Source organism: Erinaceus europaeus, chromosome 5 (genome assembly GCF_950295315.1).
Source record: "Erinaceus europaeus chromosome 5, mEriEur2.1, whole genome shotgun sequence".
NCBI classification, from domain to species: domain Eukaryota; kingdom Metazoa; phylum Chordata; class Mammalia; order Eulipotyphla; family Erinaceidae; genus Erinaceus; species Erinaceus europaeus.
This window is the reverse complement of record NC_080166.1, coordinates 20,232,165-20,254,353: the sequence shown is the minus strand read 5'-3', so window position 1 is coordinate 20,254,353 and position 22,189 is coordinate 20,232,165. Positions and strand designations below refer to the sequence as shown.

The 22,189-nt window shown below is 39.2% G+C and overlaps 1 long non-coding RNA gene across 1 annotated transcript in view; it reads left to right on the top strand.

Annotated features, from left to right (window-relative positions):
* LOC132538683 (uncharacterized) overlaps nucleotides 1-16,993 on the top strand; it is a 29,838-nt gene extending 12,845 nt beyond the window's left edge. Inside the window, exons 2-3 of the long non-coding RNA XR_009550040.1 lie at nucleotides 13,994-14,175; nucleotides 16,792-16,993. This is a non-coding gene — a long non-coding RNA (uncharacterized LOC132538683). The remainder of the gene's footprint in view (nucleotides 1-13,993; nucleotides 14,176-16,791) is intronic.
* The last annotated feature ends 5,196 nt before the right edge of the window (nucleotides 16,994-22,189 follow it).

Below are 22,189 nucleotides of genomic sequence, written 5' to 3'. Positions count from 1 at the left end.
GAGACAACATGAAGATCTCTAAGTGGGTATCTTATGATAGTACAATCATTTGGCATCTTATTTCCAAAATGAGCATTGGCAGAGCCAAGATATCAGGCAATTCTAACTGAATTAACATATTAATGATCTGAACTATCTAGGTGACTTCTTTTTTAATGTAGAACACATAGAATTTTTAGCACTCTTGTGATACATACTATTTTAAATAGTTTTCTTGGTGATACGCCACTGCAGGAAGGAAGGAAGCCTATGGAGCCAATAAGTTTCTGGCAGATACTGATTGTGGCAGATACGATCTGTACTGCATTTGGACTTGGACACAGTCAAGGAGAACAAATATGGTTTATATGCATGGAATTCTAAAACTACTGCTTGAGATATTAGTGAAGTGCTTCATTCTTTTACTAGATTCCATGTCCAAAGAGATGCTTGCAAGGTGAGAGAGCATATGTATGAGTATAAACCAGAATTTTGATACGATAGATTCAGATAAGAACTTGATATCCAGAGTTAGGAAGGATGTTTATTTCAATGAGCATTTATTCCATCTGGTCATTTCTGCTAGTTATTATCAAAAGATAGTGACAGATGACATGAGCAATGAATGTGGCAAACGCTAGAAGAAGAAAGCAATGAATGTTACAGGAGGAGAGCAATGTTTACGATTTAAGATGAGCATTTAATGTGGTGGCCAAGGAAGATGCTAAGACAAAGTCATTCAGTCATTTTGATAGAGTTTCTCAAGACATGTCAATAACAAGATCTGGCATGAGAAAAGAATGCAGGCGGGAGAGGAAGCTACTGATGTCACAGCAGCACCAGACAAATTGTCATTGTCATTTGCGCCTGAGGCACCAAAATTCACCTGTTCAGTCCCAGCACCAATATAAGTCTGAGCTGAACAGTGTTCTGGTAAATAAAATAAAATAAAATAAAATAAAATAAAATAAAATAAAATAAATTAAAATAAAAAAAGCAAGACTATATTGTAGGTCATGAACAGAGTCAACTTGGAATGCAACACATTGAGCAGCTTCCCAGGAAAACCAGGAGGATAGGAAATTTGACTGTGTTTTATTTTCTCACTTATTTCCTGAGTTGTAGAGAGATGTTAACAGGTGTTAAATGGTAAAGAATGTAATTATTAAAATGACTTCTAAGAGGAAAAAAATTTCAACATAAACCTACTAAGATCATTTTCCACCCAGTAGCCTCCAGCCTCACACTTCGATTAGCTTTCCATAGCAGGCTGGTCTGATAATCTCAACAATGAGACAGAAGTTTGATAACCACAGTGATAGCATGGCATCTAAAATGTCATGAAAACCCACTAGTTCAGACAGCAAACAGAGTTTGACAAAGGGAGCCTGAGGAAATCCAGGGAATAGCTACAAGAGAAGAAGCAGTGCCAGCTGAATATGAATGAGTTCAGCGGGTTATGCTCCGTGAAGTTTGAACACAAAAATGGCCACAAAAGTAAGGTGAGAAGCCGAATGAAGATGTTTTGCTTCTGTTTCACAATGAACAATGATAACCAGTGGCTTTTTACAACCTCCCTGATTCCATTAAAATCAGCCCTTTTCTTATTAGCTCTGAACTGAAATTTACCTTTTGCCTGTGGCAGTGTGACACTGCATGCTATGTTGAGTCTTGCTTTATTTAGTCTGTGACCTGGTATCATTAAGTATCTGAGTGATATTATTTGGTATTTTGCAATTAATTGTGAATGGATTTGCCAAGGGATACCACCTAACTACTAGAGCTTCCTAAAATAGCATCTATAAAAAAAAAATGAACATTTTTGTTCTTGGGTTGCAATTAATGACAGAAGTACTAGTGTGTAAAATGATGCTAAAATGGACAGTTTGGAGAATAAAACTTGGTAAGACTAATTCTGTGTTAAAAGTAGCTATATTGTTTCCACTGATTTTTACTGAGTAATCCACTGGATGATTATTTTATTAGTGGAGGGGGGGATTAATGACCTACAGTATAGTCTTGCTTATTTTATTTTATTTTATTTACCAGAACACTGTTCAGCTCAGACTTATATTGGTGCTGGGACTGAACAGGTGAATTTTGGTGCCTCAGGAGCAAAAGGCTCTTGCATAGCTATTATGCTGTCTAACTGCCCTACAGTACAGTCTTTAACACACAGGCACAGCCTCTCAGCTCCCACTGCTTGTTGTCTAGGGCCAATGTTCCTCCATCTTGTTCTATCCGCTCCTTCTCTGAAGCCCTTTGCTTTGGTGCAATATGCCACACTCAATCCACATTTCATCTTATGTTTCCCTTTACAGTCCTTTATTCTTAAGTCCCATCAATAAAATGTTTAATTTTATTTATTTTACTTTTTTATTAATTTAATAATGAGTGACAAGACTGTAGGTTAAGAGGGGCACAGTTTCACACTATTCCCACCACCAGAGTTCCGTATCCCATCCGCTTCATTGGAGGCTTTCCTATGCTTTATCCCTCTGGGAGCATGGGCCCAGGATCATTATGGGGTGCAGAAGGTGGAAGGTCTGGCTTCTGTAAATCCTTCTCCACTGGACATGGGCGTTGGGAGGTAGATCCATACTCCCAGCCTGTTTCTCTCTTTCCCTAGTAGAGTAGAGCCCAGGGGAGGTGGGGTTCCAGGGCATACTGACAAGGTTAAAATGGTTAATTTTTAAAAAGCAGTTGCTATCTTAAAGTGTAAACCAACCATTTCACCACTCAGAGCAATTCTCCTCTTGGTTACCAAGGAAACCATTTCATAGACATTTACATAAATAAACTACACAGTAGGAGGATACATCACAAATATAGGAACAGATTCATTTGGCCTTTACTTTCATGAGAAAAATCATCTTCCCTCCCTATACACATAAAGGCAGAAAAAAAATAACGCCAGGGGGCTGGACTGTGGTGCTTCTGTTAGAGCACACATGTTGCGAAGCAGATGACCACATATTAACCAAGGTGGATCCAGTCCAGACCCCTACGAGTAGAGGACAAGTTCCATGAGTGGCGGTGAAGCACTTAAGGTGTCTCACCTTCTCTATAACTCTCTCTCCATCACTATCTCACTCTATCTCTCATCCTGTGTCAAACAAAATGGCTTCCAGGGACGGTGGAGTTGTACGCGTGCTAAGCCTGAGTAAAAACCCTGGTGGCAAGAATGAAAAACTAGAAACACTATGAAAAATCTGACTTTGGAATTGAGGATACAGCACAATGATTATGCCCGAGGCTCCAAGGTTCCATATTCACCACAGAAGAGATACAGAAGGCAGAGAAACATGAAAAATATATGATTGTTAAAGAAATGTAAATAAAGACAACAATGAGATACTACTTCACTCCTGTGAGAATGTCATACATCAAAAAAGGTAGCAGCAACAAATGCTGGAGAGGTTGTGGAGACAAAGGAATCCTCTTGCACTGTTGGTGGGAATGTCAGTTGGTCCAGTCTTTCTTTTTTTTTAAATTTTTTTAAATATTTATTTTATTTACTTATTCCCTTTTGTTGCCCTTGTTGTTTTATTGTTGTAGTTATTATTGTTGTTGTTGTTGGATAGGACAGAGAGAAATGGAGAAAGGAGGGGAAGACAGAGAGGAGGAGAGAAAGAGTCGCTTCACCGCCTGTGAAGCGACTCCCCTGCAGGTGGGGAGCCGGGGTTGGTCCAGTCTTTCTAGGGAGCATTCTGGAGAACTCTCAGAAGGCTGGAACTGGACCTACCCTATGACTCTGCAATTCTTCTCCTGGGGCTATATCAAAAGGAACCAAACAAAACTATCTGCAGGGGTAGATAGCACGATAGTTATGCAAACAGACTCTTATGCCTGAGGCTCTGTCAGATCCCAGGTTCAATCACCCAGCACCACCATAAACCAGAGCTGAGCAGTGCTCTGGTAAAAAAAAAAAAAAAAAAAACATCCAAAAAGATTTGTGTATACCTATGATCATAGCAGCACAATTTGTAATAGCCAAAAACTGGAAGCAACCCAGGTGCCCAAGAACAGATGAGTGGCTGAACAAGTTGTGGTCTATATACACAATGAAATACTACTCAGCGATTAAAAATGGACATTTTACTATTTTCAGCCCATCTTGGATGGAGATTGAGGAAATCATGTTAAGTGAAATAAGTCAGAAACAGAAGGATGAATATGGAATGATCTCACTCATAGAAGTTGAAAAACAAGATCATAAGAATGAAGGAAGATTAGGAGAACTTGGAATGAAGTTGGGATACTGAACTTAAGTAAAAGACTCTGGAGTGTGTGGTGGGGGGTGGGGGGTTCCTGGAATTTGATGGCAGAGGACCTAGTGGGGGTTGTATCGTTATGTGGAAAACTTGGAAATATTATTTTTTTTACTGTAAAACATTAATCCCCTGATAAATAAAAATGAAAAGAGATAAAATATTAAAAAAGAAATACAAACAATTCACAGTATTGTAAGAAACAGTATGTTTGATCATGATAAGTTCTGTGGTTAATAAAACAAGAAAAGATGAATGTCACAGAAACAAAGGAAGGCTTCAGAGAAAGGAACTTGTAATTAAAGATCTGAATGAAAGGTGAGAGAGAAAGAGAGAGAGAGAACATGGGGAAATCTAGCAGAATAATAAACAGTACAGACTTTATCGTTGTTCCTTGAAATTTTTCCTAGTACTAATCAAAGTAGCTATTTTTAAATCCATCGAAATGATTCATTAAAAAAAAAAAAGAATAGAGAGTCCAAAGACTAAAGTCACGAAAAGCAAAATGTATTTGAGGACAGCAGGACCAGGAAGAACCTTACTGTGGACAGAATTGTAGTACAACGGAAGAATAAATAGGAAAATTCAACAAAGATCTCAGAGATCTAAGTGAATTACTTCACCATGTACAAACGCAAAATACAGCTAATATTTTCTAAATATTCCATTTTTTTATTGCCACCAGGATTTTCATTGATGGGACTTGGTCACTGCTTGCACAAGAAACCCACCACTCCTGATAGCAATTTTCTCTCTTTCCCTATTTTGATTAGATAGGACAAATAGAAATTGAGAGGTGAGGGGAAGAGAAAGAGAGACACCTGCAGACCTGCTTCACTGCTCCTGACATGTCGCCCCTGCAGTTAAAGATCAGTGGCTCAAACCCGGGTCTTTGCACATAGTGATGTGTGCACTTAACCAGATGCGCCACCACCCAGCCTCCCTAAATCTTCCAGTTTTTTGTAAAATAATTGGTATTCAGCTTCAAATTTTCACCCAATTTACAGGACCTCTATGAACATCTGTTACTGCCTCTGTAAAATTATTTGAATGCTAACATCTAAACCAGTGTATCATTGTCCAGGTTGTGTGAGATTGCTCATAGTCAGCTCAGAACCTAGTAACCAGTTAAGTACTATTGTTCCATGACCACTTTCATGGGGCTTGGCTGCAAGGAGTCAAGGGCTCTTTTTTTTTTTTTGTATTATTCCCTTTCGTTGCCCTTGTTGTTTTATTGTTGTAGTCATTACTATTATTGATGTCATTGTTATTGTTGGATAGAACAGAGAGAAATAGAGAGAGGCGAGGAAGACAGAGAGAAGGGGAGAGAAAGACACCTGCAGACCTATTTCACCACTTGTGAAGCCACGCCCCTGCAGGTGGGGACCAGGGGCTCAAACCCGGATCCTTACACTGATCCTTGTGCTTTGCACCACCTGCACTTAACCTGCTGCGCTATCGCAGGACTCCCTGCAAGGGCTTTTTAACATGCAGCATTTAAAGACACCACCCACCGCTGCCACCACCCAGTTCCCATTTCCCTGATAGTAGACCAGTTTCATTTACCCACAAAAACTAGTGTTTTGTTTTACTCTTTAGAATATTTCCTTTTAGAAAGCCACATAATTACACTATCTCAGTGAAGATTCTTTTCAGATTAGCTTCCTTTTCTTTGCACTTACAGTCCCTTTGTCTTTTCATGATTTGAAAACTATTTTATTTTACATTTATTTGTTGTTGCCACTCTGGTTTCACCAGTATTTTGCATCTGTATGAATGCACTGCTCCAGGAAGACTTTTTTTTTTCCTTCAGATAAAGGATGAGGAGAGACAGATGGAGGAAAAGCACAGAATTATTTCTCTGCTTGTGAAGTTTTCCTCAGGAAAGGCTTTTCTTTTTTTTTAATTTTTATTTTTTATTTTTTTAAATTTTTTATTTAAGAAAGGATTAATGAACAAAAGCATAAGGTAGGAGGGGTACAACTCCACACAATTCCCACCACCCAATCTCCATAACCCACCCCCTCCCATGATAGCTTTCCCATTCTCTAGCCCTCTGGGAGCATGGACCCAGGGTCTTTGAGGGTTGCAGAAGGTTGAAGGTCTGGCTTCTGTAATTGCTTCCCCGCTGAACATGGGCGTTGATTGGTCGGTCCATACTCCCAGTCTGCCTCTCTCTTTCCCTAGTAAGGTGTGTCTCTGGGGAAGCTGAGCTCCAGGACACATTGGTGGGGTCTTCAATCCAGGGAAGCCTGGCCAGCATATTGGTGGCATCTGGAACCTGGTGATTGAAAAGAGAGTTAACATACGAAGCCAAACAATTTGTTGAGCAATCATGGATCCCAAGCTTGGAATAGTGGAGAGGAAGTGTTAGGGAGGTACTCACTGCAAACTCTAGTGTACTTCTGCTTTCAGGTATATATTTTGCAGTAGTTTATGGGTACGTGTGAACATAAGCTCTCTCTCACAGAAACTGGTGTATATCTAGGTTATGGGACTTTGTTAGAAAGTGAACTATGTGAGATGAAATTAGAGTGTACTATAAAAGGAAAGGTCTCACCCGAGTAATGAAGCTGAAGGGTTGTCATTCCACACGTGAAGTCTCTGGACACAGTCTGAGGTGAAGCATGTTGAGGTGGCAATCATTGCGTTGGTTAGGTTGTGATCGGCGGATGCAATATTATTTGGTTTGGATTGGGAGATGCATACGGGAAAGTGGGCCCTATCCAAAGGTTCCAGGACTGGGGGAAGTAGGGGCTCTATAGTGGAGATGTGAGGTTCCTGCTGTCTTAGGGTTCAAAAAGACAATGGATAGTTACTGTTATCATCACATTATTTGGTAATTGGGTTAACTTTGAAAAGTCCTTTTGTTAGGGTTTGCTGTACAGTATCCAGTATCTTGTATATAGCTGTGCTATTGGATGCTTCTAATCTACTTGGTCTAGGCTTTTGAGAGAATCCGCATATCAAATACACAGCCTATATATTAAAAAGATTCAGTTTGTGTTTTGAGAAACTTTGAGACATACAATTGATTTTCTCCCTCTCATATTAATTAACTACTGATTTATATGTCTACATTTTGCTAGGAGTGTACATAAACACCATTCCCACCACCAAAGGACTGTGACCCATCCCTCCCGCCCACTCCCACCCCCCACTTTTCAATGTGGTAGCTAGGGGGTCAAACGTAGGTCCTCCAACATGGTCAAGAGGACTCAAAAAAAAAAAAAAGGTGTGTTGGGGGGTGTAGGCAGAGCTGCACCTAGTCAAGCACAGAAAGCCAGGTTCAAGCCCCTGGTCTCCACCTGCTGGGGGAAAGCTTCAGTGGTGAAGCAAGGCTGTAGATGTCTCTCTGTCTCTTTTTTTTAAAATGATCTTTATTTATTTATTTGATAGAGACAGTGAAATTGAGAAGGAAGGGGGGAGATAGAAAGGGAGAGTGACAGAGAGACAGACACATGCAGCACTGCTTCACCATATGTGAAGCTTTCCCTCTGCAGTTGGGAACCAGAGGTTTGAACCTGTGCATTGTAACAGGTGCGCCATCACCTGGCCCCTCTCTGTCTCTTTCTATATCCCTCTGTCTTCTCAATTTCCCTCTGTGTCTATCAATAATAAATAAATAAAGTCATAAAAAAGAGAGCTCTACCACATGACATATGTGCTGAAATTTCCTTAATTTTTTTCATTAAAAAACAAACAAACATTGCATTCTGTGGGTGCAACATGGCTTATCTCCTCATCTATTGAAAGAGAACTCTGTGAACTTCATGATTTGATAGTTGTAAAGAAGGCTAAGATAAGCTTCTAGGTACAGTTTCTGTGTGAACATGGTATTTAACACACTTGGATAAACACCAAGAGCAAAAAATAAATAAATAAAAACCTAAATAATATGGGAAAAAATGTTTAGTTTCATAAGAAACTACCATTTTTACATATGCAGGTTTCAAACAAATTGGTTTAGTAAAAATAGCAGAGCACATAAACAAAATTGCTATAGAGTAAATACAAAATGAATCATTAAATTGAGAGAACTAAATAGTGTTTGAATTCACGGATAATATACATATAAAATTTTCAATAGTATGACTAAGAATTCTGATAGAATTCTCAATTTTATTTGGTCACTTCTTTATTTATTCACTTACTGATTTTACAAGAGCACTACTCAGCTCTGGTTTATAGCAGGGATTGAGCCTCAGACATCAGAACTGCAGGTCTGAGAACCGTTTGCACATCCTTTATTTTATCTCTTAGGCACTCAGTCTTTCTTTCCCTCTCTCCTTCCTTCATTTATTTCCTTCTTCTTTTCTTTTTTTTCCATTAGGGTTTTTTCTGCTATTCATGCTTATGCAACGAAGTTACCTCTTTTGGTAGCCATTTGTTTCTCTTTTCTTTCTTTCTTTCTGCCTTTCTTTCTTTCTTTCTTTTATTTGATAGGCTAGAAATAAATTGAGAGGTAAAGAGAAGATATATATATATATATATATATAGAGAGAGAGAGAGAGAGAGAGAGAGAGACAGAGAGACAGAGAGACAGAGAGACACTTGTAGCACTCTTCAGCTGGGGACTGGGGTCTTAAACCCCGCTCCCCGTGCATGTGAACTCAATCAAGTGTACTACCACCCAACTGCAAATATTTTTTTAATGGAACTTATTTTAATAAAAGTTCCAAGAACTTTTTGCTTGTATTTTTATGTTGATATAGTGATTAGGACAAAATTGAACACAATAGCCAGGAAAGAATTCCCAGTGGATGTGGAATACCTGCTGCTGGCATCTTGATTTTCTTGAAGGAAAGTTTGCCTCATCCCTCAAATTTTTTCTTCTTCCACCATTGGAATGATTTTCTTATTAGCCTATCTCAGACTGAATACAATCTATTTTTTCCCCAAAATATCCTTTAACTGAAGTTGAAATTATTTGAATGCAATTTTTCTTCTAAAGGATTTTCTTTAATAATGTCATCGCATAAGACACTTTCCAAAGACCTTCCACTTACAGATTAATCTCTTTTCTAGAGGATGAGAAGAGAAACCCACAGTCTAGAGATAACGTTTCATTTTTATTTTAAATAAATACTGAGCAAAATCCTTTTCCTTTGCTCTCTGGTTGAATCTTTAAATAATCTGTCATTTCAGTTAACTCCTGGAGTAGTTGAAGCTTCATTACTACTTGTTAACAAATGATTATTATGATAACTTCTAGATAATTCTCATAAAATTTATGGTATACAGAGGCTCACAGAATGGAAGGTGCTATAATCAAAATTTGAGATCAGCTTTGTGAAGTACACTTATATCTTTAGGGAAAACAGTCGTAAGAGATGTAATTTACAAGGAAAAAAGAGAAAGGAAGGAAGGAAGGAGGGAAGGAAGGAAGGAAGGGTGGAAGGGAGAAAATGCACTGGAGTCTTAGCCTCAAGAAATTCTCAAATGTTCCCTCCATGTTTCGCCTATTTTGATTATCAAGGACAGAAAATCCATTTGCAGGAATCAACTATCAAAAAGTGATGTATGAGAATTAGTTGCCTTCCGGGGACCCTTTCATACATTTTCAACAAAAGGAAAATGTCACCCTGCCAAAATGCTGCCTGCAGGAGGCAGGCCTAAGAACAGCTGTTTCTTTTCTCTTGATTCGCATCTATGCCCAATAATCCATGCTTGACTTTGATGGAGTCATTGGAGAATTAACATCCCCCCTGAACCCAGGGTGGAGTCCAAGCAAAAAAGTTTTATGCTTTGTATTTTTAAGAACTTAATCTAGTTCCCCCCACTTGGGCCCTTTTATCACTCTTACAGCAGCTTCTTCTGACTAACCTGACTCAGCACCTCCCAGTATGGCTGATGTCCCTTTGTGCAATTCCATTGAGCCTGACCATTTGTAGATACTTCAATGAACTCATGTTGAGGACATTTATTTTGTCAGATCCACCCTTAAAAGTAACATTTAATTAGCAACTATCTCATCCAAACTGTGTGCAACACTTATCTAATCTCTCGACCAGATGATCTCACTTCTAGGTGGAATTAAAATAGTAATAACATCTAAATGGAAAGCACAGAGTGAAACTTGGACTGGGTGTGGTTGGTGTATTGCACCACTTCAAAGGAGCCTGGGGAGCAAGGGGTGTTTTGGAAAGGACTTGGGGCCTATGTGTAAGATGGTGGAAATGGACCTAAGTTGGGGGTGAGAGTGTTTTGCAGATGCCTGTCACAAGGAGGAAGAAATTGTACCCATATGTCAACATCTGTACTGTAGACTGTTAAGGCTCCAGTAAAAATAATTAAAGAAAAGAAAAATATATATATAAGGAACAACAAACATATGGTGCAACTTGGACTGGGTGTGGTAGAGCAAAGGACTCTGGAACAGGGGAGGTCCGGAGTGGATAGAGAAAATACCAGAGATGTGAAGCACGCTGGTAGAGAAGGGCCTAAGTTGGTGGTAGGAGTAGTGTTCGAACACCCACCTATCCCAGGGAGATAAGAAACTGTACTCACATGTCAATAACTGTACTATAAACCATTCTTCCACAAGAAAATGAGTTGAAAAATCTCTATTATTTAGTCTCTCAGAATATATATATATATATATATATATATATATATATATATATATATATATATAAATTGTAGATGTTTTCTGTTGTTGTTGGACTTCACTGCACCATGCTGCTATTTTCAGAGAGAGAGAGGGGAGGTGGGGGAGCACAGCACAGATGTGTCCTCCAGTGCTGTGGGCACAAGGCTGAGTCCTGCACAGGACAGAGCACATGAACTAGTCAGATAAGGTGTTTTGCCAGCCCTAACAAGTCTAGAATTTTACTGATAGATGACAAGCACTCACAGATGTTAGGGATGAAAGTAACTGATGCTATGCTAAGGGAAAGAAGTGAAATAATCAACATCATGAATACTAAATATAAATGCATAACATATATATATATGTATATATATATATGAACTTAAAACTGTCATTTCTGGTATCTACGATGTCTAAAATATGACAGAGTCTATAAAGTCAACCTCAATAAAGAGCGCTCTACAGTTGCTCTGAAATTTGTTCATCATTCAGTAAAGGGAAAGTGACTGTTACCAGTGTAGACACCCCAGGGGCTAGGAAATGATGGGAAGGCTGAGGCCTTTATGAGAGTGTTATGTATTTGAAGAACACACCTCAGACTTATTTTTCTTTCTAAGTGATTGCTGCCATTCATTTTAATCTGCTTCTGTATCTATGTTTTATTACACTGCACTTCTATTCCTTTCTGTGATATAAAATACAATGATAAGCATTAAAACTGGTATACACATATATGTCAGATAGAGAAATAAATTAAACAAACAGACAAATAAACAAGCCCTTAGACTAGAAAAAAGTAGAGATTACTAAAGGTGAGAAGAAAAACAGGACTGGGGAGATGAGTCAACTCTTTGATGGCATGTGGGAAGAGACTTTTGGGGATCCTAGGGCACTTTATACAGATGTTGAAACAGACTTTGAATAGCAGGGTAAAATTAGGGTCATTTGTTTGTTGGTTTTGTTTTGCTTTTTGCCTCCAGGGTTATCGCTGGGGCTCAGTGCCTTCACTGTGAAGCCACTGCTCCTGGAGACCTTTTTTTCTTTCTTTCTTTCTTTCTTTCTTTTATTGGTTGGGACAGAGAGTAAATGAGGGGGAAGGCGAAATAGAGAGGGAGAGAGAACGAAAGAAACCTGTAGACCTGTTTCACTGCAAACACTCCTCCCCACCCCGCACCCTGCAGGTGTGGAGACTGGGGCTCAAAACAAGATCACTGAGCAGTTTCTTGCACTTGGTACTATGTGCAATTAAGTGGGTTCATCACCGCCCAGTCCTGGATCTGGATCCTTTGTTTAAACCTTTGGATCTCAAACATTTCTGCCCTTCCTCCTTTATATCTACTTAATTTTCCTAGATTTTGTGTCTGAGGTACTAGGCAGGAGATCTGGTGACATAAATTCTTGACTCCTACTTAGATTTCTTGGTCCCTTTCTTGCCTGGGAAGATGGGAAGAACCAGCCCTCCTCAAGAAGTGAAGCCCTTCTGTGCCCAGCTTCAATTTCAAATGATAATAATGTACACCTGAAATCTATAATAGGTTGTAAATTAATATGACTTAAATAACAATTACATTTAAAAATAAGCCCTGGAAACTGATGTAGAAGACTGACAAAAATTGGGATCTTCAAAATCACTACAAGTCTCTCCATTGTTGCTATTCAGAAATTAATTCCTCCTATTAGATTGATGATTGCTGAATATTTTGTCAAACAAACAGCATTCTAGTTTTTATTTCTCTCATTTATATGCAAGAAAAACACATGGTGACTTGTTGAGTCATTTATTTTTTCAGCCTCAACATCCCATGGACTGGTTGGCTTCATAAAAGTGAAGTTCTAACAGGGCTGAGTGGTAGCACGCCTGGTTAAATGTGAGTGGTGACCCAGGTACAAACCTTTAGTCCTCATCAGTAGAGAGAAAGTTTTATGAGCGGTGAAACAGTGTTGCCTGTGTCTCTCTCTACCTCTCACTCCCCTCAAATTCTCCTTCTCCAATAAAATGAAGATAAATAAAAAGGAAAAAAAAAAGAAAGCTGAATTTTCAGTAATTAACATATAGTTTTGCTTTGGTGGACCCAATGTTTCTGAACTAATTTCTAGATTTGAGCCATATGAAATTTTTCATATGATTCAGTGTTGCCAAGTCATACTCAGAAGAGAACCTGGCATAAGAGAGTGGCAGCAAGATGTCACAGAAACAGCCTTATGAAAGACCAGTGGGCGGGGCTGGGTGGTGGCTCACCTGGTTGAACGCACATGTTACAATGCACAAGGACCCAGGTTTGAGCCCCCAGTGCCCACCTGCAGGGGAAAGCTTTGCAAGTGGTGAAGCATGGCTGTAGGTGTCTCTCTGTCGCTCCCCTTCACTATTTCCCCCTTCCCTCTCAATTTCTGGCTGTCTCTATCCAATAAATAAAGATAATACAAATTAAAAAAAAAAAAACCAGTAGGTATTTAGTTTGAAAAAAACAACTCAAGTTGGTAAGTCTAATAATACAATCCAAAGAGATCCAAAGAAACAGGGGATTCTGGCTTAGTACAGAGAACACATAGTATCGTGTCGTCCCATTTGTGAGTTTTGTTTTGTTTGTTTCATTGAAAGTTAGAAGAATATAACTCTACAGCTTCTTTCAAGAGGGGTTTCTGTTCTCTGAAGCACAAGCCTCAGGTCATTTTGATTGTGTTTTCCCAAGTCTTAGTTTGTATTTTGAGTTTTCCAGAGAAAAGCATTTCTATATATGAATGGGAGAGAATGTAACTCAACATGGTAGCTGAGTTACACACAATAACCATAGATCATATAAAGACAGTGACAGAAAACAATGTCATCAGTGCTGTGATTTTTACTATGATGATGAGATTAAAACTTACCAAAACTTAGTGCAGGCTGCCCTGTGCAGACTCACTGTCCAGTGTCGACCAGTCAAGGATCTGAGATCCGTATCAGCACAACACTCTCTGTAAGGTTTCATCTTGCTTCATACAAAACTGGAAGAATGTAACTCTGTGGCTTCTTCTAAAGAGGGGTTGTCTGTTCTCTAAACCATAAGCCTCCGGTCATTTTGATTTTGTTTCCCCTAGCCTTCTCAGCTTTATTGGAGAGAAAGAGGTAAAAAGTTGTAAAATGATTTGACTACTTAACATTTCCTCACAGGTGCTGTTAATTTAAATGAAGCAATGATTGTTTGCTTTAAATGGACCCCAGAGCAAAAATACCACGTGCATGGATTTTACCAGATAGCTTGCTCTTGAAGGCTCTTAGTCATGGAAGAAAAAGCATCCCCAGCTTTGAATGTGGATGGTATAAAGCAGAGTTGGAATTCCAGCCCTATTGAGGTCAGTAGACCAGTAGTTCTTATCATAGCTGTGGGATTAATCTATTTTCTTTTTTCTTTGTTGCCTCCAGGTTTATTGCTGGGGCTCAGTGCCTGCACTATGAATCCACTGCTCCTGCAGACCATTTTCTCCATTTTGTTGCCCTTTTTGTTATTGTTCTTGTTGCCATTGCTATTGTTGCTGTTGGACAGGACAGAGACAAATCGAGACAGGAGGCGAAGACAGGGGTGGGGGTGGGGAGAAAGAAGACACCTGCAGACCTGCTTCAACATTTGTGAACCACCCCCCCACACACACACACCCACACAGGTAGGGAATCTGGGGCTCCAACCTGGATCCTTAAGCTGGTCCTTGTACTTCATGCCATGTGTGCTTAACCCACAGTGCTATAACATGCCCCCCTAGGGCCTAATCTATATAGTTATTTTATAACTCATTATTTTCTGATTTATCTACACAGACATAGCAAAGTCCTACTCCTGAGTGAAACAGAGCATGACTTGGTGCAATAGTCTTAGGGAGAAATTGGAGATATCTGTCCATGACTTGGCACATCTCCCAGCCCAGAAGGAGAGAGAATCACACAGCAATGCAACCTGGATTAGCATCTGGTCTTTAAACAAACACTTCAACCCAGTAGAAACATCATCCGCCAATCACTTAGAACAGCACTTAATCTACAATACCAGTGCTTAAGGAAAGTCTGAGAATAGGAGACTGAGAATGATTTGAGAGACATGGTGGCAATAGTGTATAAAGTGCATCTGTTATCTTATGATTTATAAATCTATATTAAATCACTAGTAAAAAAAATAGAAAAAATAGAAAAGAAGTGAAGGCAAAGAGAAAATTGGCACATGTGTTTCTCTAGTGTGTGCCCTTTCGTTTTCATGATTAAAAGTTTAAAATATTGGTGGGGGGTGGGGAGCCTTAGAATTAGGGGGAAATGCCTTTAACAATGGAGTCATGTTAAAAATTAATAGCTTGAGTCTTATAAACACAAAGTCATAGAACATATACTCAATGGAATATTACTCAGCCACTCAAAAGAAGACTATAATAAAGCCTTTAGGACTAAATAGATGAGACTGGCAGTGATTATCATTAGTAATGTGAGTAAGAAAGTAAAGGACAATTACAGGATGATTTCACTCATATGTGAAATGTTGAAGATTGAAACAAATGAACTTGAGAAAAAAAATAACCAAGCCTTTTCTATAACCTTGGGAGAACTATGGTGGCTACCACTGAAGGAGAGGGGAGACGCAGAACTCCCTGTGTGTGGGGATTGTGGTGGGAATGGTGCGAATGATGATGATGATGATTTTGCCCCCAGGGTTATCGCTGGGGCTTGGTTCCTAGACTACAAATCCACAGCTCGTGGAGGCTACTTTTTCCCCATTTGTTGGCCTTGCTGTTTTTCATTGTTGTTGGATAGGACAGAGAGGAATCGAGAGAGGACAGGAAGACAGAGAGAGGGAGAGAAAGATAGACACGTGCTAGCCATGTCTCAATGAGGATAAATGAAATTACCTTTCTTATACAAAGTCCCTTAGGTACACAAAGGGACTAATCTAACAGAACCCCTTCCTTAATAAAGCTGCTGTCTAAAATAGTTAACAGGCAATTCTTGATATCCATGTCAATGGTACCTTTGGGGTTGAACCAACAACTTTCTCTAAATTGAACACCAGTGGGAAAATAGAAAGAAATATCATATGGTATTAAAATAACAGCTTTATTCAGAGTCTGGTGCTTTGGATGTGCAACTTGAATTAGTGCCCAGATGGAATTCCTATTGTTCCATTTTCAATAAGATTCATTCACAGCCTAATTTCAAGGAAAAGCAGCTTTGTTCCAATCATCTGTGTGCAACAAAATACTATGGAACAGGCACAGTCTAGAGCTACAGCTGATAGGAATACAGGAGACATGATCACTTGCATAAGAGTGACTGCTATAGTGAACACAGAACCCTGGCCAATAGGACAAGTGAGTGATTTCTCCTCCAGGGAGGAAGAATGTATAAATATGTTAAAGTATTATTCCAATGTTGTCTTCTTCTGGAAAATAATAGTTTCCCTATAAGAATAAGAATAAAGTCTTTCTTTAATAGTGATGTGTAAAGTGGAGTGTTGTTTACCACTAATACTGAGGCGTGGTGTCTCGGAGCATCCACGCGATATTATGTTAGAGAGAATTCAAAGACGATGATGGATGGAGGAAAGATAAAACTGTAATGTAGAGTAGCTAATGATCTCCTGCTACTCACATCGCTCATATTCTTTGTCATTTTTGCATAGCTTATGCTCTTGAAAACACAGGACAATAACATGTTCCTCATTTAACATTTCAGATACATATTTGAATAGTATCCTGTTGGAAAACCATAAAAAGTCTTTAATTTATATCGTGAATAACATAAATAGTAAATATATAGTCTTGACTTTCTGAAGAGCAAAAATTTCATAATGTATTGGCGAAAGATATTTGAGTAGACATGTACAAAAATAAATGAATTATGGTATAATTATGTTAAAATTTATTTATAAAAATAAAATTTCATTACATTTCTTCCTTTCTCCCTTTTTCTCTCTCCCTCTTTCTTTCTTTCAGATAAACCAACAACAACAAAAAAGAACCTTTAGATCCAGCAATACCACTCTTAGGCATTTTTCCAAAAAGACATGAGAATACTAATTTGAAGAGACACATGCACCTCTATGGTCATAGTTTTGGAATCATATTCATAATGATTCCAAATCCAAGTTCAACACATAGAAGATAAAACAACATTGGGATGCTATTGTGTCTATTATTATTGTGGAAAAAAAAAACCCTGGTAGCTGTGAAAATTTTCCATTGACAGTTTGCAACAGTGATCCCTTTTACATCTTTTAAGGATAGTCTCTTGCTCAAATTTTTGATATTTGTTAAATGTAGGTAGCTATTTTCTTGGCTTTCATATTTATTAGGAATAATAAAATCTATAGTGGGCTTGTTCAAATACAGATTTTTCTGTTTTTTTCTTCTCCAGCCTATAAACAGTGGATCTCCACAAAGGTAAAGGAGGCTTCTGGAACTGTTGTTGAATAGCTCCTCCAATAGACAGCAAAATTATATATATATGGTGTTCAGTGTGGAGAACTTCACTATGGCTACAGCATGAAGCAATGTGGAGAAGGCATGGACCAATTAACTAACACAGGGCAGTACTGGATGTGGTAGGTGCCAAGGTGTCCCAAGGTTCTTGCTCAGAGATTTGCAGTTAGGAAAACCTTATGAGAAAGAACTGTGTCAGCTCCCGTCAAGGTGTGCAAAGAGGGAGACCAAAAGATTTCTGAAAGAACACCGACTAGTGAGGATTCTAGAATGTCACACTTGGCGACACTTGGGCACGAATCTGGCATTAAGTAAGCAGTGGGGAAGGCAGACAGTGATCTGGGTAGTGATGAGCTGGATGCCAGAACAGATCTGTATAGCTGTCCTGTTGGTTCTATGGGAGATGTGAGGGAGCTAACTAATGAAGCTGTCAGACCTGGTGCTCAAGCGGATGAGGTTATTGATCTTCTTCACCTAGAAAGCACATGGGGATTGTGCTTGCTTGATGAACTGTTACGTTTGAAGAAACTAGCGGCTACACAGGGATCTGTGTTCACTCCAGGCAGAATCTCTTGCAGTCACAAGTCCACTGGGGGACAGATGTCCAACACATGTTACGTTGACCTTACAGTAAGAGGGCTTGGTGGAGCTGCTCACATTAGCTTTCAGGGGATTGCCCAATTTAGCAGAAAGCAAATTCTTTATCAGTATCTGACACTGCGACCAAAAAAAAAAAAAATGCTTGTGGAAATGTGGTAATATTTTTCTAGCTGCCATGGTATCATCCAGTGGGGCGGGGGGAAAAATTCACTTATACTTTCAAATCTGGGTCTATTGAGATCTACTACCAAGCAAGTTATATCCCTTGTCTCTGAGTACACTGCAGTCAGATGCACTGTTCTTCAGATGGTGCATCTGGTTAAGTGCAAGGACACACACAAGGTTCCAGGTTCCAGCCCCTGGCTCCCCACCTGGCAGGGGTGGGGTGGGGTGGGAAGCTTCACAAGCAATGAAGCAAATTGGCTGGTGTCTTCTCTTCCCTTCCCTTCCCTTCCCTTCCCTTCCCTTCCCTTCCCTTCCCTTCCTTATTCTATTCTATTCTATTCTATTCTATTCTATTCTATTCTATTCTATTCTATTCTATTCTATTCTATTCTATTCTATTCTATTCTATCCTATCCTATCCTATCCTATCCTATCCTATCCTATCCTATCCTATCCTATCCTATCCTATCCTATCCTATCCTATCCTATCCTATCCTATCCTATCCTATTCTATTCTATTCTCCGTTCCCTTCCGTTCCCTTCCGTTCCCTTCCGTTCCCTTCCCTTCCCTTCCCTTCCCTTCCCTTCCCTTCCTCTTCTCTTCCTCTCCTCTTCCTCTTCTCTTCTCTTCTCTTCTCTTCCTCTTCTCTTCTGTTCTCCTCTCCTCTCCTTTCCTTCTCCCCTCCCATCCTCTCCCCCCCTCCTTCTATCTCAAATTTTCTCTGTCCTATCCAAAAAAGTGGCCACTATGGGCAGTGGGTTTGTAGTGCAGACACTAAGCCCCAGAGATAACCCTGGATGTAATAATAATAATAATAATAATAATAATACAACCAATCAACCAACAAAACCTACTGATAGCTGGGTGTTGGAGAAGATGTTGGAACCTTGAATGTTAGTTAGTTGCTCAAGGTCTTGGTTTAGATTGTACCAGTTCACATCACTTCCCCCCTCCCCCAACATGGTAATGTCTGAAGTAAGTGAATGGTAACATGCCAAGGGCATATGTGTAGAGGGTACAAATTAAAAGAAAGCCCATGTGTTCCACAGCTTCTTCTTCTTTTTTTAATCTATAGTTACTAGTTATGCACAATATTGAATCTAGGTGAATGTTTTAAAAGGTCCTATTTTCACATTTCTTGTTAACTATGATTGTTTTTCCCTCAATCTATATAGAGGACAAAAACATCCTTATAAGATGTAGTAAGTCAACTGTTGTTCCAACATTTATACTAGATTACAGAAATATGTCCACAAGGAAGAACTGAGGTCAAAACGCCTGTGGAGGATTTTCGGGTGGATCGTGATATTTGGAGCAAGCTCTCTGCCCCTGAAAGCTTTCTGATTCACACACCTGTGCTCAAAAGTGCTGGGATGAAATGGAGACCATTAGACATTTCAACATTTCACTTTCACTCTAAGGAAAATGTATACACATTTATCCACAACTGTTCAGGTGAACCAAAACATGTTTAAGGCCTCAACCTCTTTCTCGTTAATACGATATTTAGAATATTTCATCTAAATAGATTAAAGATGGTGCTGCAAAGGGTAAAAGTTCAACATCTGCTAGGACCCAGTTCCATGTTGAGAGTCATTTCGCTTTTCTACTACTTGGAGCTGCTAGTGTCTGGATGAATACTTCAGATTTTCTTTTTTTCCTTTTTTCTTTCTTTCTTTCTCTTTCTTTCTTTCTTTCTTTTTTTTTTTGCCTCTAGGGTTATTGCTGGGGTTCAGTGCCTGCACTATGAATCCACTGTTCCTGGAGGCTATTTTTTTCCCTTTTGTTGCCCTTGTTGTTTATCCCCGTCTTGTTACTATTAATATTGTTGTTGCTGTCGTTGTTGGATAGGATAGAGAGAAATTGAGAGAAAAGGGGAAGATAGAGAGGGGGAGAGAAAGATAGACACCTGCAGACCTGCTTCACCACCTGTGAAGAGACGCTTTGCAGGTGGGGGCCCGGGGCCTGAACCCACATTCCTGCTCTGGTCCTTGCTTTGCACCACGTGTGCTTAACCTGCTGCGCTACCGAGCGACCCCCACTTCAGATTTTCTTATGCCTGATATCCAAATGTGTGTTTGGCAAAGTGTATAGACTTCCCCACTTCTTCACCTGGGAGCTGGAGACAGAACAAAGATGAGCTCAGCCTCTTAAGCTGGGAAGCCTTAAATATGGAAGTAATGCTCCTCGTTTCAGGTTCCTTCAAGAGAAGGATTGGATTGGATAGTGATTTATAAGATAACTCCAGTATGAGTGTTCTATGATAATTTGAATACCATCCAGGCCTTTGAATGTGCCAAGAGACTTTTTTTTTCACATTTTGGAATACATGCACATTTGTCGTTCCTCTTAACCACTGTGCTCCCAAAGCATTTTGTTTTCTTTTTCTTTGTTGGCTGAGTTCCTGAAGAGATACAGCATATGCACAATTTGACTTTGGAGACAATTATTCAGATTTTCCCATATAAATTGCATACTGCAATATCTAAAATGTATTGAGGAAGAATATTCCAGACACTAATGGAAGACTGGCGAGTACAGGAATTAAATTCACAACAACCACAAAGGAAAGATAGTATTCAGTCTATCCTTAAGAGACCAAGAATGCATGTTGAGTACATTCAGATTCAGAGATGCTGCATACTACCCTCACAATGTGAATCAATTGCTCACAATTATTCTTTAATGCATACCAATCCAGCACAATTATTTAAGTCTAGTTAGCTGATTCTGATTTCAAAGAACAGAAATGAGAAGTTACAAGAAAGATAAGTAGTTTTTTTAAAAAAAAACAAAATCTAGATCTATATCCAGCTTGTCAATTTATCATCTGCACATAAAATATGTTTGGAATTTTCGACCACAAAATACGTTCATCTAATTTTGAATAAATCACCCTTCATGGAATTAGAGTAAGATATCATTTCTTACAGAAACAGGAATTAGTGGAACTAAAACTCTCCCTAGTTGGACTCAGGCAATGAAAACATACATATAATTGTGATTCTAATCATCAATTTAAAAAAAAGAAGAAAGAAAATTCCCTGTCACATTTGCCATCATTTTTATAGAAAACTTGACACAATTTCCAAACTCTGTTCTCCTCACGGTTGCTTTCTCTAGTCAGGTACTTGAGTAGGATCAGTGACTCATGATCTAAGGTTGTATTAGTAATTAAAAGTTCTGTCCTGAAGAGGGTGGTGAGGAGGACCTTGGGGTCTCGGTGCATGATGATGGAAGAGCTAAAAGTCACAGACACCAACCACTGAGATATGAGAAACTGTACCCATGTGTCTACAATTGTACTGTGAAAACTTTTAACCCCTCTCCAATAAATTGGAAACAAAGAAATAAAAACTTAGAAAATGTAGACTATAAAAAGTTCTGTCCTGGGGGCCAGGTGGTGGCACACCTGGTTAAGTGCTCACATCACAGTGCACAAGGACCCAGGTTCAAGCCCCTGGTCCCCACCTGCAGGGGGAAAGCTTCACGAGTGGTGAAGCAGGGCCTCAGGTATCCCTCTGTCTCTCTCCCTCTTTATCTTCCCTCCCAATTTCTCTCTGTCTCTATCCAATAATAGATTTTTTTTTAAAAGCTCTGTCCTACTGCTATTTGTGAAACATAACTATATCCCTTACACTTATTAATTTATAGATCCCTGTAGTCAGGCGGATTGGGTCTCTAACCCTAATACTTTTCACCAGAATCTCAGCATGTAACTTTATTTAGAAATATCCTCTTTACAGATATAAGCTAAGATGAAGTCATTTAAGATTGTAAGAGTCCTAAATCCAACAAGACTACTGCCCTTGGAAGAAAATGAAAATTTGGACACAGACAAGAGATTCAAAGTGAGAGCAGCACTAGGAAGAGAGAGAGAGAGAGAGAGAGAGAGAGAGAGAGAGAGAGAGAATGAGACAGACTGTGGTTATGTAGCCAAAGCAATTAAATGCCAAACATGACTGGCAAAGCAAGTTTCCAGAAGCCAGCAAGAGGCAAGGAGATTCTTTCTGAAAGTCAATGGAAAAGGACTGCCTATGGATTAATTTTCTCAGCCTCTTTCTACCCATCAACCAATTAGCTAAAAGTCCAAGTTATTTGATTAGGAATGCTTTGCTCTAGTAAATGATATGTGATAGATAGATG